This window comes from Danio rerio, chromosome 12, assembly GCF_049306965.1.
Source record: "Danio rerio strain Tuebingen ecotype United States chromosome 12, GRCz12tu, whole genome shotgun sequence".
NCBI lineage: Eukaryota > Metazoa > Chordata > Actinopteri > Cypriniformes > Danionidae > Danio > Danio rerio.
In genome coordinates, this window is record NC_133187.1 from 10,329,334 (window position 1) to 10,347,938 (window position 18,605).

At 38.7% G+C, this 18,605-nt stretch overlaps 1 long non-coding RNA gene across 4 annotated transcripts; it reads left to right on the forward strand.

Annotated features, from left to right (window-relative positions):
- The first annotated feature begins 387 nt into the window (after window positions 1–387).
- On the forward strand, window positions 388–17,794 carry LOC108191783 (uncharacterized). Of its 4 annotated transcripts, none has more exons than XR_012387850.1 (5): window positions 1,024–1,192; window positions 2,349–2,448; window positions 16,938–16,991; window positions 17,082–17,235; window positions 17,564–17,794. It is a non-coding gene; the product is annotated as an uncharacterized lncRNA (long non-coding RNA). The 4 variants fall into 4 exon arrangements; XR_012387852.1 differs by having other exon boundaries at window positions 2,364–2,448; XR_012387851.1 differs by lacking the exon at window positions 16,938–16,991 and having other exon boundaries at window positions 388–1,192; window positions 2,364–2,448.
- Window positions 17,795–18,605: the final 811 nt, after the last annotated feature.

Consider the following 18,605-nt stretch of genomic DNA (forward strand, 5'->3'; position numbering starts at 1 on the left):
TCATGAAGGTTTTGTGTGATACATCCCCATCAAAAAGATGGCAGTTCTTGTGGAGACTTTGTACTAAAGTGAGATATGAATGTGAGCAGACTTTAGAATGAGAAACTTGCAATTATGTAAAATACTGTATATACTTTTTCCTATATATTTGTGTGCTGTATACATAAATTAAGGGGAAAATGTGAGAAAATAACATTAAAGTGCTTTAGCTAATGTGTATGCTCAAGACATGAGATATTGCCTATTTCTGCTCTATGTACCGTATAGTTAGAGGTATAGTAGCGTTGTTACCTGTAGTGAATCAGTCTGGCCTCTAACCATTTACTGGAATCTTCTAGAAATACTTCTTTCTTTTTTTACGCTACTGCGTGTTTTGTTTCTGTCGATGTAATTCGCAGATGATCCCTAAAACTGCGTGCGCGAATGTCCGGCGAATATCAAACCTAAACCTAACTTTACCGAGCTCAATCACAAAGCTGTATCCTATGAAACACCAGGTCAAATGCACATAATGCATTCTCAAGAGAAAGCAGCCAAATCCGGTTTCAGAAATCTTTGCTGTTAAATATGAAGGGAAATGTTGTAAAAAAAAAAAAAAAACATCAGGGAAATGTAAGAAAACATCACATTATGAAAATTGCTATCCTTATACATAAACTGGCTTTGTATTCTCACTTATAATCTAAGAAAACTTGATTTTGTGGTGTAATTAAGGAGTATTTTTCTAATTTTGCGGATTTCCCCTCCGCCATTAACAGTCCCCAGGTTTCCTGTGCAGCGCCAGCACATGCGAGTTACTATGGTAACTACAAACGTTTGGGAGAAGCGCATATATTTTGAACTGTGATCAAAACTTACTGGAACTACCTGTCATTTCAACCAATGGATTTCAACGAAAATAATGCACACCCTCCAGTCAATCAGAATCAGACCATGGAATTAAAAATAAACAAATAACACACTCAGCCAATCAGCTTCTGCAAAGAGCTTGGAATGTCAGCCTTGATGACATCATGGATCCTCAGAGTTCCATTTAGAATTGTTACAACTGGGTGTGGTTCGAGATGAGAAACCAGAGCTGCAGGAAAGAGTGATAAACGTCGACTAAACAGCTTCAGGAGCAGATTTCTGCAGCATATTCTGGCTTTCAGGAAGAAGAGACCATCACATTCGCAGAAGGAATCAACAACAAGTAACTGCACAAGCCACAAAACACAAACTAGTTGTGAGTTAAAGGCTTCAACCAGAGGCGGTTCTAGACAGGGGTCTGGTACCGCCTCTGATTGAAGCCTTTAACTCAGTATATTAGTATATATTTAGTATATAATGTGAAATTCAGCTACTCAGACCACATATTAAACTGTTTACATTTATTTTAAGAAATATTTACTTTAAAGGTTTAAATGAAAATTGCAATCTCACTTAAAACACCCACAATATCTTAATTTTAGTCGTGATCGCAAGGTGCACATTAGTCTTTTTAAGTAGTGTGATTATCTCTGAGACAAAAACAGTCAATTACATTTTAAGCCAAAAGGTGGAGTAATACTACCTTATCTTGCAGACTATGTGCCCTATACCAAAAACTTAAAGCTGAGATTCTCTCATTTTCAGTTATACATGATAGATTTATGGGAAAATTCTTAGTTTTGTAAAACATGTCTGATGTTTTAATGATTTGAAGATCCCAAAAGCTTTAAAAACCAATGAAATTATTGGCGTTGTACAACAGCTTTTTATTTGTAAAATCAAGTATCATTAGCAAATGTTAGTAAATATACTATATATACAAAATATAATTATAAAATCTCAACCTCTTTCTGTTTTATGAGATGGTTATGATAAATTATGATAGTACAGAGTTGTAGTCTAAATACAGAGTAGGCCTATAATAGCTTCACTAAACTTATAAATTATACAATATAGTTGTGTTTTACAGTAAATTACTATAGTATTTTTCAGGTGTTTGCATTACATTGGCTCTATATACGCAGACAGTCACGGTAACTACATATTCAGCATCAGTATCTTGCTAATAGCCTAAATATTATCAGCCATAAACTGAACCTAAAATAAGTGGATTACCTTGAGACATGTTGGGATTAAAAGCAAAATTAAATATTCCTGAAATTTCGGTGATGAGTGGAAAAACCTAAACAGAAAGATAAAGGTTGCAGGTTTCCTGAAGTTCCAGACACTGGTCTGACTTTCATTCATGTGAGGAGATATTAAAGTATGCTTGCCATCTCTGGTGGTAGAAAAGAAATGTCTTAACAGGATGATATGAGAATGAGGAGGTGTTTCTGTGTGGAAAGTTAACCAAAGGTCGATTATAATAAATGTTTAAGTATCAAACCTTCAAGACATCCAGGACATCATGACTTCTGCAACGACTTCACAAAGAAGAGGATGGCAGACTGTGGCAGAAGGTAGAGAAGTCACAAACAAGTAAGATTTTTAATGAAATTTCACACACACACACACACACACACACACACACACACACACACACACACACACACACACACACACACACACACATATGTATGTATGTTTGTATGTATGTATTACACATGTATACAGTCAAAGTAAAAATTATTAGCTCTCCTATTAAATTTTAATTCTTTTATAATTTTTCTAATTAAGTTGTATTTTTGTATTTTGTAATTTATTTTGCAATAACTTCTTTGAATTTAAACTAATTATCTGCTTCTGGAATATATGGGACCGGCTGTCTGTTCACCCCAGGTAAAAGCCTAGAGTTAGGATTAGGGTGTGTCCTGTAAGGTAGTGGTGGGTGGGACACAGGGCACATCCTAAGTTGCCAAAAAAAAGCAAAATACTTTTAAAGTGTTTTTGCTTTACTATGAAATAAATTAAAACATGTGGCTGATTGGCCTTTATGTCTAATTGGTTCCTAGCTCGGGTGAAACACTCTGGGTGGAACTGACCAGCTACGGGCCCATTGCACAGTCTGTTATAGTGTGCATCCAAAGATCTTGCATCAATCAATTACTCAACTTTTTTAATAGCACCTTATTACAACTGGGGACTAAATGTACTTTACAGCATTAAAACAAAATTACAGATTAGTGAAGTAATTAGTGTCAATAAATCAACAGAACGATAACACAGCATTTTGCACTACTAAATATCAAAATCCTGACTGAACGACTATTAATGTTTGATAAAGACAATGTTGTTGTGCACTTTGGCCCTCTGGAATATATGGGACCGGCTGTCTGTTCACCCCAGGTAAAAGCCTAGAGTTAGGATTAGGGTGTGTCCTGAAAGGTAGTGGTGGGTGGGACACAGGGCACATCCTAAGTTGCAAAAAAAAAAAAAGCAAAATACTTTTTAAAGTGTTTTTGTTTTACTATGAAATAAATTAAAACATGTGGCTGATTGGCCTTTATGTCTAATTGGTTCCTAGCTCGGGTGAAACACTCTGGGTGGAACTGACCAGCTACGGGCCCATTGCACAGTCCGTTATAGTGTGCATCCAAAGATCTTGCATCAATCAATTAATCAACTTTTTAATAGCACCTTATTACAACTAAGGACTAAATGTACTTTACAGCATTAAAACAAAATTACAGATTAGTGAAGTAATTAGTGTCAATAAATCAACAGAACGATAAAGCATCATTTTGCACTACTAAATATCAAAATCCTGACTGAACAACTATCAATGTTTATTGATGACAATGTTGTTGTGCACTTTGGCTTTCTGGAATATATGGGACTGGCTGTCTGTTCACCCCAGGTAAAAACCTTGAGTTAGGATTAGGGTGTGTCCTGTAAGGTAGTGGTGGGTGGGACACAGGGCACATCCTAAGTTGCAAAAAAAAAAAAAAAAGCAAAATACTTTTAAAGTGTTTTTGCTTTAATGTGAAATAAAGTAAAACGTGGCTGATTGGCCTTTATGTCTAATTGGTTCCTAGCTCGGGTGAAACACTCTGGGTGGAACTGACCAGCTACAGGCCCATTGCACAGTCTGTTTTAAGCTGCGGTCACACTGGTCTTTTCCTCCCATAGACCTCCATTCATACGCACGCGAATGCGTCAGACCGGAAACGCAGGGTCATGTGTTAGGTTTCGCACGTTGTTGCGGTGCAAAGTTCAAACTTGGTGAACTCTGACCTGCGAAATCGCATCACTTGACTGATTGAGACCAACCGAGGATCAAAACATGACCTCTCTAGACAGAAATTTAAATCATGGAGCAATCGCCCATTTTTTTAATGCCTAATAATCTTGTTTAATCCCGCCCCTTTTCACATCGCCGAACGACAGAATTTCGCACACACAAACTCTAATGTGACCGCAGCTTAAGTGTGCATCTAGAGATCTTGCATCAACCAATTAATCAACATTTTTAATAGCACCTTATTACAACGTTAAACTCCCCAATGTACTTTACAGCATTAAAACAAAATTACCCATTAGTGAAGTATTAATAAGCAAATTTTTGATAGGATCACTTGCTTATGATTGACCATAGCTTGTCTCGTATAAACAATCACATGATCTACCAATCAGATGAATCCAAACACACAAATAAAGACACAGTCTAAACGAGTGTCAATAAATCAGCAGAACAATAAAACAGCATTTTGCACTACTAAATATCAAAATCCTGACTGTACGACTATCAATGTTTGATGAAGACAATGTTGTTGTGCTCTTTGGCCCTCTGGAATATATGGGACCGGCTGTCTGTTCACCCCAGGTAAAAGCCTAGAGTTAGGATTAGGGTGTGTCCTGTAAGGTAGTGGTGGGTGGGACACAGGGCACATCCTAAGTTGCAAAAAAAAAAAAAAAAGCAAAATACTTTTTAAAGTGTTTTTGCTTTACTATGAAATAAATTAAAACATGTGGCTGATTGGCCTTTATGTCTAATTGGTTCCTAGCTCGGGTGAAACACTCTGGGTGGAACTGACCAGCTACGGGCCCATTGCACAGTCTGTTATAGTGTGCATCCAGAGATCTTGCATCAATCAATTAATCAACTTTTTTAATAGCACCTTATTACAACTGGGGACTAAATGTACTTTACAGCATTAAAACAAAATTACAGATTAGTGAAGTAATTAGTGTCAATAAATCAACAGAACAATAAAACAGTATTTTGCACTACTAAATATCAAAATCCTGACTGGACAACTATCAATGTTTAATGAGGACACGGTTGTTGTGCACTTTGGCTTTCTGGATTATATGGTACCGGCTGTCTGTTCACCCCAGATAAAAGCCTAGAGTTAGGATTAGGGTGTGTCCTGTAAGGTAGTGGTGGGTGGGACACAGGGCACATCCTAAGTTGCAAAAAAAAAAAAAAAAAGCAAAATACTTTTAAAGTCTTTTTGCTTTACTGTGAAATAAAGTAAAACGTGGCTGATTGGCCTTTATGTCTAATTGGTTCCTAGCTCAGGTGAAACACTCTGGGTGGAACTGACCAGCTACAGGCCCATTGCACAGTTTGTTTTAAGCTGCGGTCACACTGGGCTTTTCCTCCCATAGACTTCCATTCATACGCACGCGAATGCGTCAGACCGGAAACGCAGGGTCATGCGTTAAGTTTCGCACGTTGCTGCGGTGCAAAGTTCAAACTTGGTGAACTCTGACCTGCGAAATCGCATCACTTGACTGCGTGAGACCAACCGAGGATCAAAACATGACCTCTCTAGACAGAAATTTAAATCATGGAGCAATCGCCCATTTTTTTAATGCCTAATAATCTTGTTTAATCCCGCCCCTTTTCACATCGCCGAACGACAGAATTTCGCACACACAAACTCTAATGTGACCGCAGCTTAAGTGTGCATCTAGAGATCTTGCATCAACCAATTAATCAACATTTTTAATAGCACCTTATTACAACATTAAACTCCCCAATGTACTTTACAGCATTAAAACAAAATTACCCATTAGTGAAGTATTAATAAAGTAATTTTGATAGGATCACTTGCTTATGATTGACCATAGCTTGTCTCGTATTAACAATCACATGACCTACCAATCAGATGAATCCAAACACACAAATAAAGACACAGTCTAAACGAGTGTCAATAAATCAGCAGAACAATAAAACAGCATTTAGCACTACTAAATATCAAAATCCTGACTGAACGACTATCAATGTTTGATGAAGACAATGTTGTTGTGCTCTTTGGCCCTCTGGAATATATGGGACCGGCTGTCTGTTCACCCCAGGTAAAAGCCTAGAGTTAGGATTAGGGTGTGTCCTGTAAGGTAGTGGTGGGTGGGACACAGGGCACATCCTAAGTTGCAAAAAAAAAAAAAAAAGCAAAATACTTTTTAAAGTGTTTTTGCTTTACTATGAAATAAATTAAAACATGTGGCTGATTGGCCTTTATGTCTAATTGGTTCCTAGCTCGGGTGAAACACTCTGGGTGGAACTGACCAGCTACGGGCCCATTGCACAGTCCGTTATAGTGTGCATCCAAAGATCTTGCATCAATCAATTAATCAACTTTTTAATAGCACCTTATTACAACTAAGGACTAAATGTACTTTACAGCATTAAAACAAAATTACAGATTAGTGAAGTAATTAGTGTCAATAAATCAACAGAACGATAAAGCATCATTTTGCACTACTAAATATCAAAATCCTGACTGAACAACTATCAATGTTTATTGAAGACAATGTTGTTGTGCACTTTGGCTTTCTGGAATATATGGGACTGGCTGTCTGTTCACCCCAGGTAAAAGCCTAGAGTTAGGATTAGGGTGTGTCCTGTAAGGTAGTGGTGGGTGGGACACAGGGCACATCCTAAGTTGCAAAAAAAAAAAAAAAAGCAAAATACTTTTAAAGTGTTTTTGCTTTAATGTGAAATAAAGTAAAACGTGGCTGATTGGCCTTTATGTCTAATTGGTTCCTAGCTTGGGTGAAACACTCTGGGTGGAACTGACCAGCTACAGGCCCATTGCACAGTCTGTTTTAAGCTGCGGTCACACTGGGCTTTTCCTCCCATAGACCTCCATTCATACGCACGCGAATGCGTCAGACCGGAAACGCAGGGTCATGTGTTAGGTTTCGCACGTTGTTGCGGTGCAAAGTTCAAACTTGGTGAACTCTGACCTGCGAAATCGCATCACTTGACTGATTGAGACCAACCGAGGATCAAAACATGACCTCTCTAGACAGAAATTTAAATCATGGAGCAATCGCCCATTTTTTTAATGCCTAATAATCTTGTTTAATCCCGCCCCTTTTCACATCGCCGAACGACAGAATTTCGCACACACAAACTCTAATGTGACCGCAGCTTAAGTGTGCATCTAGAGATCTTGCATCAACCAATTAATCAACATTTTTAATAGCACCTTATTACAACGTTAAACTCCCCAATGTACTTTACAGCATTAAAACAAAATTACCCATTAGTGAAGTATTAATAAGCAAATTTTTGATAGGATCACTTGCTTATGATTGACCATAGCTTGTCTCGTATAAACAATCACATGATCTACCAATCAGATGAATCCAAACACACAAATAAAGACACAGTCTAAACGAGTGTCAATAAATCAGCAGAACAATAAAACAGCATTTTGCACTACTAAATATCAAAATCCTGACTGTACGACTATCAATGTTTGATGAAGACAATGTTGTTGTGCTCTTTGGCCCTCTGGAATATATGGGACCGGCTGTCTGTTCACCCCAGGTAAAAGCCTAGAGTTAGGATTAGGGTGTGTCCTGTAAGGTAGTGGTGGGTGGGACACAGGGCACATCCTAAGTTGCAAAAAAAAAAAAAAGCAAAATACTTTTTAAAGTGTTTTTGCTTTACTATGAAATAAATTAAAACATGTGGCTGATTGGCCTTTATGTCTAATTGGTTCCTAGCTCGGGTGAAACACTCTGGGTGGAACTGACCAGCTACGGGCCCATTGCACAGTCTGTTATAGTGTGCATCCAGAGATCTTGCATCAATCAATTAATCAACTTTTTTAATAGCACCTTATTACAACTGGGGACTAAATGTACTTTACAGCATTAAAACAAAATTACAGATTAGTGAAGTAATTAGTTTCAATAAATCAACAGAACAATAAAACAGTATTTTGCACTACTAAATATCAAAATCCTGACTGGACAACTATCAATGTTTAATGAGGACACGGTTGTTGTGCACTTTGGCTTTCTGGATTATATGGTACCGGCTGTCTGTTCACCCCAGATAAAAGCCTAGAGTTAGGATTAGGGTGTGTCCTGTAAGGTAGTGGTGGGTGGGACACAGGGCACATCCTAAGTTGCAAAAAAAAAAAAAAAAAGCAAAATACTTTTAAAGTCTTTTTGCTTTACTGTGAAATAAAGTAAAACGTGGCTGATTGGCCTTTATGTCTAATTGGTTCCTAGCTCAGGTGAAACACTCTGGGTGGAACTGACCAGCTACAGGCCCATTGCACAGTTTGTTTTAAGCTGCGGTCACACTGGGCTTTTCCTCCCATAGACTTCCATTCATACGCACGCGAATGCGTCAGACCGGAAACGCAGGGTCATGCGTTAAGTTTCGCACGTTGCTGCGGTGCAAAGTTCAAACTTGGTGAACTCTGACCTGCGAAATCGCATCACTTGACTGCGTGAGACCAACCGAGGATCAAAACATGACCTCTCTAGACAGAAATTTAAATCATGGAGCAATCGCCCATTTTTTTAATGCCTAATAATCTTGTTTAATCCCGCCCCTTTTCACATCGCCGAACGACAGAATTTCGCACACACAAACTCTAATGTGACCGCAGCTTAAGTGTGCATCTAGAGATCTTGCATCAACCAATTAATCAACATTTTTAATAGCACCTTATTACAACATTAAACTCCCCAATGTACTTTACAGCATTAAAACAAAATTACCCATTAGTGAAGTATTAATAAAGTAATTTTGATAGGATCACTTGCTTATGATTGACCATAGCTTGTCTCGTATTAACAATCACATGACCTACCAATCAGATGAATCCAAACACACAAATAAAGACACAGTCTAAACGAGTGTCAATAAATCAGCAGAACAATAAAACAGCATTTAGCACTACTAAATATCAAAATCCTGACTGAACGACTATCAATGTTTGATGAAGACAATGTTGTTGTGCTCTTTGGCCCTCTGGAATATATGGGACCGGCTGTCTGTTCACCCCAGGTAAAAGCCTAGAGTTAGGATTAGGGTGTGTCCTGTAAGGTAGTGGTGGGTGGGACACAGGGCACATCCTAAGTTGCAAAAAAAAAAAAAAAAGCAAAATACTTTTTAAAGTGTTTTTGCTTTACTATGAAATAAATTAAAACATGTGGCTGATTGGCCTTTATGTCTAATTGGTTCCTAGCTCGGGTGAAACACTCTGGGTGGAACTGACCAGCTACGGGCCCATTGCACAGTCTGTTATAGTGTGCATCCAAAGATCTTGCATCAATCAATTACTCAACTTTTTTAATAGCACCTTATTACAACTGGGGACTAAATGTACTTTACAGCATTAAAACAAAATTACAGATTAGTGAAGTAATTAGTGTCAATAAATCAACAGAACGATAACACAGCATTTTGCACTACTAAATATCAAAATCCTGACTGAACGACTATTAATGTTTGATAAAGACAATGTTGTTGTGCACTTTGGCCCTCTGGAATATATGGGACCGGCTGTCTGTTCACCCCAGGTAAAAGCCTAGAGTTAGGATTAGGGTGTGTCCTGTAAGGTAGTGGTGGGTGGGACACAGGGCACATCCTAAGTTGCAAAAAAAAAAAAGCAAAATACTTTTTTAAAGTGTTTTTGTTTTACTATGAAATAAATTAAAACATGTGGCTGATTGGCCTTTATGTCTAATTGGTTCCTAGCTCGGGTGAAACACTCTGGGTGGAACTGACCAGCTACGGGCCCATTGCACAGTCCGTTATAGTGTGCATCCAAAGATCTTGCATCAATCAATTAATCAACTTTTTAATAGCACCTTATTACAACTAAGGACTAAATGTACTTTACAGCATTAAAACAAAATTACAGATTAGTGAAGTAATTAGTGTCAATAAATCAACAGAACGATAAAGCATCATTTTGCACTACTAAATATCAAAATCCTGACTGAACAACTATCAATGTTTATTGAAGACAATGTTGTTGTGCACTTTGGCTTTCTGGAATATATGGGACTGGCTGTCTGTTCACCCCAGGTAAAAGCCTAGAGTTAGGATTAGGGTGTGTCCTGTAAGGTAGTGGTGGGTGGGACACAGGGCACATCCTAAGTTGCAAAAAAAAAAAAAAAAGCAAAATACTTTTAAAGTGTTTTTGCTTTAATGTGAAATAAAGTAAAACGTGGCTGATTGGCCTTTATGTCTAATTGGTTCCTAGCTTGGGTGAAACACTCTGGGTGGAACTGACCAGCTACAGGCCCATTGCACAGTCTGTTTTAAGCTGCGGTCACACTGGGCTTTTCCTCCCATAGACCTCCATTCATACGCACGCGAATGCGTCAGACCGGAAACGCAGGGTCATGTGTTAGGTTTCGCACGTTGTTGCGGTGCAAAGTTCAAACTTGGTGAACTCTGACCTGCGAAATCGCATCACTTGACTGATTGAGACCAACCGAGGATCAAAACATGACCTCTCTAGACAGAAATTTAAATCATGGAGCAATCGCCCATTTTTTTAATGCCTAATAATCTTGTTTAATCCCGCCCCTTTTCACATCGCCGAACGACAGAATTTCGCACACACAAACTCTAATGTGACCGCAGCTTAAGTGTGCATCTAGAGATCTTGCATCAACCAATTAATCAACATTTTTAATAGCACCTTATTACAACGTTAAACTCCCCAATGTACTTTACAGCATTAAAACAAAATTACCCATTAGTGAAGTATTAATAAGCAAATTTTTGATAGGATCACTTGCTTATGATTGACCATAGCTTGTCTCGTATAAACAATCACATGATCTACCAATCAGATGAATCCAAACACACAAATAAAGACACAGTCTAAACGAGTGTCAATAAATCAGCAGAACAATAAAACAGCATTTTGCACTACTAAATATCAAAATCCTGACTGTACGACTATCAATGTTTGATGAAGACAATGTTGTTGTGCTCTTTGGCCCTCTGGAATATATGGGACCGGCTGTCTGTTCACCCCAGGTAAAAGCCTAGAGTTAGGATTAGGGTGTGTCCTGTAAGGTAGTGGTGGGTGGGACACAGGGCACATCCTAAGTTGCAAAAAAAAAAAAAAGCAAAATACTTTTTAAAGTGTTTTTGCTTTACTATGAAATAAATTAAAACATGTGGCTGATTGGCCTTTATGTCTAATTGGTTCCTAGCTCGGGTGAAACACTCTGGGTGGAACTGACCAGCTACGGGCCCATTGCACAGTCTGTTATAGTGTGCATCCAGAGATCTTGCATCAATCAATTAATCAACTTTTTTAATAGCACCTTATTACAACTGGGGACTAAATGTACTTTACAGCATTAAAACAAAATTACAGATTAGTGAAGTAATTAGTTTCAATAAATCAACAGAACAATAAAACAGTATTTTGCACTACTAAATATCAAAATCCTGACTGGACAACTATCAATGTTTAATGAGGACACGGTTGTTGTGCACTTTGGCTTTCTGGATTATATGGTACCGGCTGTCTGTTCACCCCAGATAAAAGCCTAGAGTTAGGATTAGGGTGTGTCCTGTAAGGTAGTGGTGGGTGGGACACAGGGCACATCCTAAGTTGCAAAAAAAAAAGGAAAATACTTTTTAAAGTGTTTTTGCTTTACTATGAAATAAATTAAAACATGTGGCTGATTGGCCTTTATGTCTAATTGGTTCCTAGCTCGGGTGAAACACTCTGGGTGGAACTGACAAGCTACGGGCCCATTGCACAGTCCGTTATAGTGTGCATCCAGAGATCTTGCATCAATCAATTAATCAACCTTTTTAATAGCACCTTATTACAACTGGGGACTAAATGTACTTTACAGCATTAAAACAAAATTACAGATTAGTGAAGTAATTAGTGTCAATAAATCAACAGAACGATAAAGCATCATTTTGCACTACTAAATATCAAAATCCTGACTGGACAACTATCAATGTTTATTGAAGACAATGTTGTTGTGCTCTTTGGCCCTCTGGAATATATGGGACCGGCTGTCTGTTCACCCCAGGTAAAAGCCTAGAGTTAGGATTAGGGTGTGTCCTGTAAGGTAGTGGTGGGTGGGACACAGGGCACATCCTAAGTTGCAAAAAAAAAAAAAAAAAGCAAAATACTTTTAAAGTCTTTTTGCTTTACTGTGAAATAAAGTAAAACGTGGCTGATTGGCCTTTATGTCTAATTGGTTCCTAGCTCAGGTGAAACACTCTGGGTGGAACTGACCAGCTACAGGCCCATTGCACAGTTTGTTTTAAGCTGCGGTCACACTGGGCTTTTCCTCCCATAGACTTCCATTCATACGCACGCGAATGCGTCAGACCGGAAACGCAGGGTCATGCGTTAAGTTTCGCACGTTGCTGCGGTGCAAAGTTCAAACTTGGTGAACTCTGACCTGCGAAATCGCATCACTTGACTGCGTGAGACCAACCGAGGATCAAAACATGACCTCTCTAGACAGAAATTTAAATCATGGAGCAATCGCCCATTTTTTTAATGCCTAATAATCTTGTTTAATCCCGCCCCTTTTCACATCGCCGAACGACAGAATTTCGCACACACAAACTCTAATGTGACCGCAGCTTAAGTGTGCATCTAGAGATCTTGCATCAACCAATTAATCAACATTTTTAATAGCACCTTATTACAACATTAAACTCCCCAATGTACTTTACAGCATTAAAACAAAATTACCCATTAGTGAAGTATTAATAAAGTAATTTTGATAGGATCACTTGCTTATGATTGACCATAGCTTGTCTCGTATTAACAATCACATGACCTACCAATCAGATGAATCCAAACACACAAATAAAGACACAGTCTAAACGAGTGTCAATAAATCAGCAGAACAATAAAACAGCATTTTGCACTACTAAATATCAAAATCCTGACTGAACGACTATCAATGTTTGATGAAGACAATGTTGTTGTGCTCTTTGGCCCTCTGGAATATATGGGACCGGCTGTCTGTTCACCCCAGGTAAAAGCCTAGAGTTAGGATTAGGGTGTGTCCTGTAAGGTAGTGGTGGGTGGGACACAGGGCACATCCTAAGTTGCAAAAAAAAAAAAAAGCAAAATACTTTTTAAAGTGTTTTTGCTTTACTATGAAATAAATTAAAACATGTGGCTGATTGGCCTTTATGTCTAATTGGTTCCTAGCTCAGGTGAAACACTCTGGGTGGAACTGACCAGCTACGGGCCCATTGCACAGTCTGTTATAGTGTGCATCCAGAGATCTTGCATCAATCAATTAATCAACTTTTTTAATAGCACCTTATTACAACTGGGGACTAAATGTACTTTACAGCATTAAAACAAAATTACAGATTAGTGAAGTAATTAGTTTCAATAAATCAACAGAACAATAAAACAGTATTTTGCACTACTAAATATCAAAATCCTGACTGGACAACTATCAATGTTTAATGAGGACACGGTTGTTGTGCACTTTGGCTTTCTGGATTATATGGTACCGGCTGTCTGTTCACCCCAGATAAAAGCCTAGAGTTAGGATTAGGGTGTGTCCTGTAAGGTAGTGGTGGGTGGGACACAGGGCACATCCTAAGTTGCAAAAAAAAAAGGAAAATACTTTTTAAAGTGTTTTTGCTTTACTATGAAATAAATTAAAACATGTGGCTGATTGGCCTTTATGTCTAATTGGTTCCTAGCTCGGGTGAAACACTCTGGGTGGAACTGACAAGCTACGGGCCCATTGCACAGTCCGTTATAGTGTGCATCCAGAGATCTTGCATCAATCAATTAATCAACCTTTTTAATAGCACCTTATTACAACTGGGGACTAAATGTACTTTACAGCATTAAAACAAAATTACAGATTAGTGAAGTAATTAGTGTCAATAAATCAACAGAACGATAAAGCATCATTTTGCACTACTAAATATCAAAATCCTGACTGGACAACTATCAATGTTTATTGAAGACAATGTTGTTGTGCTCTTTGGCCCTCTGGAATATATGGGACCGGCTGTCTGTTCACCCCAGGTAAAAGCCTAGAGTTAGGATTAGGGTGTGTCCTGTAAGGTAGTGGTGGGTGGGACACAGGGCACATCCTAAGTTGCAAAAAAAAAAAAAAAAAGCAAAATACTTTTAAAGTCTTTTTGCTTTACTGTGAAATAAAGTAAAACGTGGCTGATTGGCCTTTATGTCTAATTGGTTCCTAGCTCAGGTGAAACACTCTGGGTGGAACTGACCAGCTACAGGCCCATTGCACAGTTTGTTTTAAGCTGCGGTCACACTGGGCTTTTCCTCCCATAGACTTCCATTCATACGCACGCGAATGCGTCAGACCGGAAACGCAGGGTCATGCGTTAAGTTTCGCACGTTGCTGCGGTGCAAAGTTCAAACTTGGTGAACTCTGACCTGCGAAATCGCATCACTTGACTGCGTGAGACCAACCGAGGATCAAAACATGACCTCTCTAGACAGAAATTTAAATCATGGAGCAATCGCCCATTTTTTTAATGCCTAATAATCTTGTTTAATCCCGCCCCTTTTCACATCGCCGAACGACAGAATTTCGCACACACAAACTCTAATGTGACCGCAGCTTAAGTGTGCATCTAGAGATCTTGCATCAACCAATTAATCAACATTTTTAATAGCACCTTATTACAACATTAAACTCCCCAATGTACTTTACAGCATTAAAACAAAATTACCCATTAGTGAAGTATTAATAAAGTAATTTTGATAGGATCACTTGCTTATGATTGACCATAGCTTGTCTCGTATTAACAATCACATGACCTACCAATCAGATGAATCCAAACACACAAATAAAGACACAGTCTAAACGAGTGTCAATAAATCAGCAGAACAATAAAACAGCATTTTGCACTACTAAATATCAAAATCCTGACTGAACGACTATCAATGTTTGATGAAGACAATGTTGTTGTGCTCTTTGGCCCTCTGGAATATATGGGACCGGCTGTCTGTTCACCCCAGGTAAAAGCCTAGAGTTAGGATTAGGGTGTGTCCTGTAAGGTAGTGGTGGGTGGGACACAGGGCACATCCTAAGTTGCAAAAAAAAAAAAAAGCAAAATACTTTTTAAAGTGTTTTTGCTTTACTATGAAATAAATTAAAACATGTGGCTGATTGGCCTTTATGTCTAATTGGTTCCTAGCTCAGGTGAAACACTCTGGGTGGAACTGACCAGCTACGGGCCCATTGCACAGTCTGTTATAGTGTGCATCCAGAGATCTTGCATCAATCAATTAATCATTTTTTTTAATAGCACCTTATTACAACTGGGGACTAAATGTACTTTACAGCATTAAAACAAAATTACAGATTAGTGAAGTAATTAGTGTCAATAAATCAACAGAACGATAAAGCATCATTTTGCACTACTAAATATCAAAATCCTGACTGAACGACTATCAATGTTTATTGAAGACAATGTTGTTGTGCTCTTTGGCTTTCTGGAATATATGGGACCGGCTGTCTGTTCACCCCAGGTAAAAACCTTGAGTTAGGATTAGGGTGTGTCCTGTAAGGTAGTGGTGGGTGGGACACAGGGCACATCCTAAGTTGCAAAAAAAAAAAAAAAAAAAAGCAAAATACTTTTAAAGTGTTTTTGCTTTAATGTGAAATAAAGTAAAACGTGGCTGATTGGCCTTTATGTCTAATTGGTTCCTAGCTCAGGTGAAACACTCTGGGTGGAACTGACCAGCTACAGGCCCATTGCACAGTCTGTTTTAAGCTGCGGTCACACTGGGCTTTTCATCCCATAGACTTCTATTCATACGCACGTGAATGCGTCAGACCGGAAACGCAGGGTCATGCGTTAGGTTTCGCACGTTGCTGCGGTGCAAAGTTCAAACTTGGTGAACTCTGACCTGCGAATCGCATCACTTGACTGCGTGAGACCAACCGAGGATCAAAACATGACCTCTCTGGACAGAAATTTAAATCATGGAGCAATCGATAATTTTTTTAATGCCTAATAATCTTGTTTAATCCCGCCCCTTTTCACAGCCCCTCACGACAGAATTACGCACACACAAACTCTAATGTGACCGCAGCTTAAGTGTGCATCTAGAGATCTTGCATCAACCAATTAATCAACGTTTTTAATAGAACCTTATAACAACGGTGAACTCCCCAATGTACTTTACAACATTAAAACAAAATTACCCATTAGTGAAGTATTAATAAGGTAATTTTGATAGGATCACTTGCTTATGATTGACCATAGCTTGTCTCGTATTAACAATCACATGACCTACCAATCAGATGAATCCAAACACACAAATAAAGACACAGTCTAAACGAGTGTCAATAAATCAACAAAACAATAAAACAGCATTTTGCACTACTAAATATCAAAATCCTGACTGGACGACTATCAATGTTTGATGAGGACACGGTTGTTGTGCACTTTGGCTTTCTGGAATATATGGGACCGGCTGTCTGTTCACCCCAGGTAAAAGCCTAGAGTTAGGATTAGGGTGTGTCCTGTAAGGTAGTGGTGGGTGGGACACAGGGCACATCCTAAGTTGCAAAAAAAAAAAAAAGCAAAATACTTTTTGAAGTTTTTTTGCTTTACTATGCATTAAATTAAAAACGTGGCTGATTGGCCTTTATGTCTAATTGGTTCCTAGCTCGGGTGAAACACTCTGGGTGGAACTGACCAGCTACGGGCCCATTGCACAGTCCGCTATAGTGTGCCTCCAGAGATCTTGCATCAATCATACAATCAAATTTTTTTGATTGTATTCTGCTGTATCGCCTCATTACAGCTAACGTGATCCCGCCTCTCGGTGAGCGCACTGTTTATATGGAAATGAACTGAGGTGAGTCGGCTAATATTGCACTCGCCACCCGAGACATGGCATCAAACAACAAGCTTCATCATAGAGTTACTTACTTTTTCTGCGCTTTAGATTGACGGCACGCTACACGAGTGAAGAAGCACTTCGGATGGTACTGGACAGCGACGGATAATTTACTTTTTCCTCAGAAGAAGAGCGCGACTGATGACCAACGCAAACATTTTGAAGAATGTTTAGACCCAGCAGAGGATAAAATCCCTGTGGAGTAAGTCTTTTATTCTTACCTTCATGATTTACATGAAATATGTCCTTACAGGCTAATTATAGTTTCATTGCTGTACAAAGTGTATCCTATAACTTTTATAGCATATAATGATAAACATAGGCCTATATAATAAGATGTTATGTTATATGAAATATGCTAAGCTGTTGTGAACAAGAAATACTGACAGTTGTTTACAAAACAGCTGCTGTTCAGTTGATAATTCATATGTGGTAACTGAGTTTATTAGGTAAATTAGTTCTATTATCAGTGAACATCACAAAGATGTTAACAATGTAGTTTATGTAATCAGCTTGCTTATTTTTTCCAGATGTGAAAACAACAGCGGTAAAGGACCAGTGGCAAAGAAAGCTAAAGCAATGAAGTTGCCCACACAGTCATGGAAAACAGAGACTGATGCTGCATGACTCCACAGGCTCTGAGATTCCTTCCTGTACATGAACCTGGACAACAGCTAAGACCATGTGATGCTCATTTCAAAATGCTTTTATTTGTTTCAAATCAAATAATTTGTCAATAAACCCATTTTATCAATTATAAATGAATAGCAATGTTTTTTGCATGTGTTGGTGCACACACAAGAAATACACGTACGCCAGGCATGAAGTTGGTGCTGACCAACGCACATTTTCACGTTAATTTTATCATTAGTAAATCCAAACGTGAGCATGAAATCTAGCGTACACAAAGTTTTTATGTGTATGCAGCGTTAATACATGAGGCCCCCGCATATTAACTGTCAAAACTTGTTCATGACTGCATAAATGTATCATTCCTTTATAAAAAAAAGTCACATGTTGTGCATGTCTATTATCATGCACATTACCCGCATTTCCACTGTTGGGCAAGTGATAGCCTGGGCTTTTATCGGGCTGGACCAATTTCCCGGAAGGTTGAGTAGTGAGGCAGAAATCATGTCGCGTTTCCCCTGTTGGGCTAGTAGCTTGCAGCGCATCATGCAAACGCCACCCCAGAATGTCCCCCGAATCAAGCGTCACACAACCCGCCAACTTAAACGGGAAACAGGCAGAGAAAGCACAAGCGAAACAAATGACACATTACTGTACAGCATACATTATTTGTCTATACGCACAGGCCTGTGTGTTTCCATTCATTATATTTGTTTACTCGCTGACCGACTGTTGGCATCGTCCATCGAGTGGTCTCGCCACTAACAGAGGGACCCAGCGCAGTGAGCGCACCCATCTATAATATAAAACCCCAGAAATTCTCTCGTAATATCCTTGTTTTGAAAGACGTCGTCAAACATTCAGCCCAAATGCTGAAATGAGAGACCTAAAACATATACATTTTTTCCTAAACTATATGACACTTAATAGGTGATTCCTATT